The following is an 8,213-nucleotide window of genomic DNA, read 5'->3' as shown; positions in this document are numbered from 1 at the left end:
GCGTTTTCGATTCTAAGTCGCTTATTATTTTATTATTTTCTCTTTTTCATTTTTAAATGTTTTTACATTCTTTTCTGTATTATATATTCACAATAAGGAAGCAAATTCACAATAAGAAAGATATTTCACCAGCAATGGATAGTAAAAATATGTTTTAGGAATAAAATTAATTAAATTTTAAATTTTCATAATTCCCAAACAATAACGTAAACATACTGTATGAATTTAATATTTCCTGGAAATATAAATTAATTTTGTAACTGTTTGTTGAACTCCACTGTTGAAATTAATTTTAATTGAATTGAATATACAAGTGTAGGTCTAAACGCTTAATTATTTTAGTACACCTACTGTGTTTAAGCTCGCTATATTCAATGCTATTTAGAAACAAACGTGTAATCAAGTAATTATAATATGTAATGTTGAATTATTTTTGAAAACGTAATTTATATAACTTATATTTAATCTAATTTATAATTATTATAAATAAAGTGAAATTGCACACTTATATAAGTGAACTATTTTTTTTATGCTAATGAGGAGGCCACAGCTCTACGAATTTCTAAATATACTAATTAAATTAAAAATAAATTTAATTTTTTTTTAACATTAAATATTAATTTTAAATCAATAATTAAATAAAATTTTAATTTTCTAATTACCGATAGCGACCTACACGCTCAAAGTCAAAAGCGCGGTGCCACTTCTACCCAAGGGCGAATACTATTCAGGACGAACGCGTTGCTGACCCTACCCCGGTCCTTCCCAGGAACTCTAGCTAATCACCAAAACCAACACCACTTGATAGGGGGGGGGGGGTATTATTTAGCTGTGATCTTCATTAATCTTGAGGTACTTCCCCAGTCGAGCTGCTAAAGATTTTGAACCAGATATTTCTTGTTGTGATGATTTATTTCAAATTTCTCGACCTGCTTGAATCTATACAAATAAATTTTAGTGTCTGTTTTTTTAAATTAAAATAACCGCTTCTTACTAAATACATATGCATACATATACGTTACATATACCAAAATAACATTTTTTACTATTTTTGCCTGTCTGTCTGTTTGTTCCGGATAATCTCTGCAACGGCTGGACCGATTTTGACGGGACTTCCACTGGCAGACAGCTAATGTGATAAGGAGTGACTTAGGCTACTTCTAGTTTAAAAATTTATTTACTATGTAACTCTGCGAACTGAATAATATTTTTTTTAGTTCCACGCAAACGAAGTCGCGGACACAGCTAGTAACTTATAAAATAAATGTATAATAATATATATGATATTACTGTAAAACTATAAAGCAATGTTATCCCACATCCATTTAGAGATTGTACTCATAACACAAGATAAATGTTATCATAGAAAACGATATTTTAAATACATTTTCAAGTTGATAACGCGGTTGCAGAATTAAGTTTTGGTTTGTATTAAATTAATAGCGTAATGTTAACTTAGGATAATGAAAACTGTATACTGTAATACTTTATGGAACTATGTGATTAGATTCTAAGCCATTGCGTCAGATCAAAGCTAGCGTACTAAGTGAAAGATAGTATATAAGAAAAATCGAAATCTTACAAAATTGAGTTTTAAGTTTTGGATTCGTTGGAACTAAATTTATGGAATATTAATAATGATATCGGATTAATGTAATTGTGTTTAAAAAAACCGACTTCAATTACATCGACAAGTAATACAACGTAAGTAGACGAAAAAAATTATCAAATGCACTAGTCGTCAATAAGTACATCTGTGAAATAATCTTGACAGCGCGATTTAACAGACGGCACAACGCCATCTATTAGTAAATAAGGGAACTAAATACATTAGTGTTTGAATCGGATGCCCAACGCCATCTATTAGTAGATGAAGGAACTGAATACATTATTCTTTATTTCAAATCAATATTAATCTTTTACTTACTTTTCCTTTTTCGAACTCGGCTAAAAATAGGTTTAATGATATATTTTAAGATTGTTATCATAACATATGTAATGACGTCAAAACTTTATAAAATCAGTAAAACAAGGTACTTTTTACCTAAGCACGCCAGAAAGGTTGTGAATGCAAATTCAAAACGGCGGAGAACATTTACGAGTTAAGATAATATTTTATAAAATAATAGTAATATTGAAAACATAACTTTTATTTTCATTACGTTCGTAAGAAGTTCATTAATTATATTTAATTAAAGTAATTAATGGTAAAAAAAAGTTATCGATATATTTAATACACTTGTTACCAATATTATTTATTTAATATAATTAATAATTTTGTTTGTTTTTGCGATACAAATATGACGCAAGTTATTTTCCTTCGTCTAATGAACATTAAGACAGTATGTTACAGTGCTTCATTAATTTCTTGCATAACACTGTCTTTTCTCTATTAACCTGTGTACAAAATTATATATATTATAGATATTTATTAATAAAATAAGCCATAGTTTTTAACCGAATAAAATCGGTTAAGCACAGATTTTTTTTAAATATATAACTGGGTCGGCAAACAAGCGTACTGCTCACCTGGTGGTAAGTTATTACCGTAGCTTATATACGCCTGCAACACCAGAAGCATCGCAAGCGCGTTGCCGACCCTGTCCCAATTCCCTCCTGGAGCTCTGTTCACCTTACTCGCCAACAGGAGCACAACACTGCTTGAAAGCAGTATTATTTAGCTGTGACCTTCTGTAAAGCTGCTCATCCTGAAATTCAGCTGATACATGTTCTATTTAAGGGAGATATTTGGTCAAAGGAAACGGCGGTTAATAAGGAAAACGGCTGAGAGGATAATCATCAAACGTTTTATTTATATTTTTGGGGAAAAACAGGCTTGGTCGTTGTAATATAGAGAAACCAGTGAATCAAAACAGTGTCTACCCGTTTGACCCTTTCGACGGAGTCAGTAAATGTTTACGCTCGCCAAATTATGTTATTCCTTTACAAACATCGAACGTACATAAGATCAAATGTGTGCAATCTCAAGAGGTTATATAGCAAACGTTGGTGGTATATAGAATAATTGGTAGGAAAAAAAATATTTGTCAAACAAAATAAATATGTATGTACTTTATTTAAGTAGACTTATGAAATTACTCTTGTATCGTCAAGTTATGGCCGGTTTAAAATACTAGTGTATCAAACAAACGTAGATTCAGCTATTAGTAAGTGGTTACTAAAGCCTATGGATGCTTACAGTGCGTACTCACGAGCTTTGGCTACATCACAAGTTTCTACTAAGAAAGCCCACCAAGAAACTTAATATCAGTAACATTTTGAATACAGAATTTTTTTTTTAATTCATTAGATATAAGCAAAATTAATTATGTAAACTATTACATATCTTTACCACCTGAAACTATTCATTAACTACCTAATATTTTTACCAATTAGAAACATCTACATATAATCAATCGTAGCAACAAATAAGTTCAAAATAACACAAGGTTAAAATATCACAGACAATCAACCACTGTGGAATCAATATTGAAGCACGGGAACATACTGTACTCGACGTGATGATGAAAAGGTTCCAAATTTAAAATGGTTCTAAATTTAAAAAGGTTCTAAATTCTACGGCTAAATTCAGATAAGGAAAATAAATTTTACAATGACCTTGCAAACTGATTGTAGACCTACATACATTGTAGTTATCTGAGGGATACTGTAGACTCACATAACGTACATGCAGTTAGAAAACAAATGTATATGTGCAAATATCTTTTCTGAACCCATTCCACGACCATTGGCGTCAGAACGTCTTCTCGTTCCATTGTAACTATTAGAACAATTTTGAAATCAAAATTTCAAGGTTAGCTAAATTCAAATAAGTACAATTACTATCTAAGTACAATAATTAGGCTATGATGATTGGTAATTAACGTTAATAAATAATGTTATTTAATAACCTATGATGATTGGTAATTAACGTTAATAAATAATGTTATTTAATAACTTTAGCATAAATACACAACTAAAACACATATGTTTTCAGTTTGTATATTATTGTTAAAAAAGTAACTGCGGATTTTCTTGCCGATTCTTCTCTGCAGAATCTACATTCCGAATCGGTGGTAGCTTCACTTTTAAAAAGTGCTTTTAAAGCCTATTTGAATAAAATTATTTTTTTTTATTTTGATGTTCGATTTTGTGTACTTTATAATATCCCAGTGATATTTATATTGTTCAACTATCTATTTGTTTAATCATTAAAATTAATAATAAAAACGATTTATTTTTCGAAAAAATAGTACAAATAAATGATGTAAAATAACGGTTAACCTACTACATTATATACATTCTACAGATGTCTTTCAGTGTGTGAATTTTCAATACTAATGATTTGTAAAATATTACTTGAAATTAAATTGTAATTGGTTGTGTAACAATATAACAATGAATGATTTAGACCAATAATAAAAACTGACAAGTATTTTCTGTAAGTATGTACATATCCATAGTGCATATTTCATCAAAGAACCTCACGAGTGCTATAAAATAACTTTGCAGACAACACGTTAACACGTCTAGCCAGATTTAAGCGTGTTCTCGAACGATACATAACCATAAACAATTAACAGCCAAGTATAAAACATAAAATTCTTAGGATAACATTTATTTTACGAGCGCAAAAGTCTCGACCATCATTGTGAGTTATTATTGAAATTGAAATTTGTTATCTTATATGTGTATGTGACAAAGCCAGCCCTGCGGTCACCAACCCGCCTGCCCAGCGTGGTGACTATGAGCAACACATAAGTTCACGCCATTTTTGGCGCGATCTTGTGGAGGCCTATGTCCAGTAATGGACTGCAATAGGCTGAAATTTATATATTATAGTATAGTAATTTGTATGTGAATAATGCGAGCAAGGAATTGTAACACAAATATGGTTTATTTACAATACCTAAAAAAAAATTTAAATGTTTGTAGTAAAAAAGAATAGTTCAAGAGTCCTAGAGGGTCTAGACTTTCGTTATAAAATTTCTCAGCCCATGCATATTTGGCCATTGCTTATACTTGTGTTGGAAGCAGCACTGAGAAACTTTCAGCTTTAATAAAATTACCAAGACTGACCGTCGCTGGTTCTTGGGTTAGAAGTTTAAGTTAAAAAAGAAGTCTCGTTTAAATTACATTCATTATTATGTAAAAAATATCTAAAAAGAAAACTTTGTGTTGAGCGATAAACCTTTGGTGAGAAGTGTAGATTTTTTGGACATTAGATGGAGCTTTGCTGATTTCAGTAAAGCATATATTTGGACTTTCAATAGCGACTGAATAGTTATGAGATATGATTATGATGATGATGTGATGATGAACATTTTTATTTAAATTTACTATCAACTGATAAAATGTAAAATTATCTAAAAATTATTTTCAATTTTCACGTTTATTTACCCTATCATTTATATATAGAATGGGATGTTTGCCTCGTTTGCTGTCGGTCATTTTGGGTTCCCGATATTTCGATACTATCGCAAACGCTCAAGAGATAGACAGTGTTTTATATTGAGACTAGCTGTGCCCGCGAGTTTGTCGGCGTCGAATTTAACAAAAAAGTTATTGTTAATTTCCATTTATAAAATGAATAAATTTCTAAAAAAAAAGTAGTCTAAGCTACTCCTTATTACATCGGCTATCTGCCAGTGAAAGTTCCGCCAAAATCGGTCCAGCTATTTCAGAGTTTAGCCGGAACAAATAGACAGACAGATAAACAAACAAAAATTGTAAAAAATGTTATTTCGTTTATGTACCGTGTATACATTTATATGCATTTAGTAAAAAGTGGTTATTTTAATATCACAAACAGATACTCCAATTTTATATATTTGTATAGATGATTATGACACAAGCTATAAAACAACATTCCAAGATTAATACCAACGAAATAATTGGGTTTGCAGGCAAAAGAAAAAAACCGACTCCAGTTATATTGACAAGTAATGCAACGTAGGTAGACGAAAAATTAGTCAAGAAAACACGCATTATCAAAGATTACTCCAAAAGTTGTAGTCAAATCTCGATGAAATTTAACTGCGATCACATTATAAATATCGGCTTTCGATTAAAATAAAAATTATCAAAATCGGTACACCCAGTAAAAAGTTACTCGGCTTTTCGAGAGTTTCCCTCGACTTCTCTAAGATCTCATCATCAAATCCTGGTTTCTTTATCATGGTACCACACCAAAGATATCTCCTTTTCAACAAAAAAAAAAGAATTATCAAAATCGGTTCATAAACCACGAATTTATCCCCGAAATTGAGTAACCTTCTCCTTTTTTGAAGTCAGTTAATAAAATACAGATAAAGAGCGAGGTAAATCTAGCTACATAACAGTTACATACCAACATAATATGCTTTATAAGTGAAACAAAAATAGAACAATAACCATAAATTTACCGCGTTTCAAAAGTACTTAGATATTCTAATGTGTAGGAACAGTAGAAACGTTATCTTTACGAGAGCGACTACTTACATCATTCACGGCGCAGTTGAACCACGCCAAGATGCCTGATGTATGCTTCCCCAGTGTGTCTTTAAGCGGGGTGGCTTTTAAAACGGAACAATTTGTCAGACGCTTTTAGCGGTTAAGCCAGTCAGCTCTAGAGCTAGAGTCATACTAGCGGGTAAACGGTCTATTTGATATGTTAATTCTTACACAATGTACAAAAGTAAATTGTCTAAGGTATATTTAAGTAAGGGTAAGATGGGTGATATTTTTTGTTGTTCATTATAAATTAATGTGTAAGAATATGTTCCAATTTTTTTGTTTAGCTAGTAATATTATAAAATGATAAATGAACTGAGGTACGATACATTAATTTATATATCTTTAAAGTTACTAAGTACGAGATATTAGACTTAAGATTTATATGTGTAAAATACATTTTAAGACTTGATTTTGTTAAATAAACAAGTTGTATACATAAATATATATGCCGTGATTGTTTTAAAAACCTGACTTACATAATCATTTTTATATAAAATGTTATAACTGAGACGAAAATAATAAAATATATAAACAACGGAGCTCATATCATCAAATACAACTCGAAGCGTATAAAGGCGTATCTCTAAAATAAATCCAACGAGTTTGAGTCGAGCACTTTACTGAGTTATCACGTTAGCACCAGATTATAACCTTCCCCTTGTTTCGTATTAAGGCTTTCATAACTTCGTGAATACAACAACGGCTTATATAACACTTTATTTGTAATTCACTCTTTGAACTCTTTTGATGTAACTTGATTTCACTTTGAATTATTAGCATTTGTTTTGACGGTGCGTTTATTTACAATTTCAAACAATTCATATACGATATTTGTAACACATATGAAAGGCTTATTTGTATGTACGTAATCTGAATTATAAGTATGTGTTGTATTATCTTATTTTCTTTTACTATGTTTAAGAGACCGAGTGGAGACCGCGTCTTGGCAAACGCAGTGTGGGACGTCCTCCGGCCCGTTGGACCGACGATCTACGTAAGATTGCCGGTGTAGGTTGGATGAAGATTGCGGAAAACCGGGATGTCGGCGCGAACTTGGGGAAGCCTATGTCCAGCAGTGGACTGCCATAGGCTGAAGTGATGATGATGATGATGATATTTAACAGACACAAAGTCGTCTGTTCCTAAGGCAGGCAATTTAATACCTGTGTTTTCAGTAACGGGTGACTAATTAATATATGTATGTAATTATATACAAAATATTCTTCAACACTCTTGTTCAACGAAATAGTAGCTGCCGATAGCTTCATAAAATGTTTGCATTAAAGATTATTTACTAAACGAATAAAAAAAAAGATTTTTTTCCTTACAAACAATAGCTTACTGACGTCCATGTATTAATTCTTTTTAAAATCTTTAAAATCTTTGGCTATAATCTGTAAGTGATTCTAAACTGTCCTGCGATTAAGATAAATGGACGTTCGAATAACATATGCCTTTGTCTTGATGATACTTTTATAAAAACCCGATGGAATAAATATACTAATAATAAATATTAATATTTATTTTACTTTTTACTAATCTCCATAACGATAAAAATGTTATTAACATCGATATTGATTTCATTTATTTATGTTTTTTTTAACATAAGAGGCTCTAAAAGATTCAAAGTCATCAATGAGTTATTATTATAAAATTTTTAAGAACTTTATCTAAATATACTTTTTTAATGTTATTTTAAGCGTGTCGCAAGCGGTTCG

Source organism: Melitaea cinxia, chromosome 8 (assembly GCF_905220565.1).
Source record: "Melitaea cinxia chromosome 8, ilMelCinx1.1, whole genome shotgun sequence".
In the NCBI taxonomy this organism is placed as follows: Eukaryota; Metazoa; Arthropoda; class Insecta; order Lepidoptera; family Nymphalidae; genus Melitaea; species Melitaea cinxia.
This window is presented reverse-complemented; position numbering follows the sequence as displayed.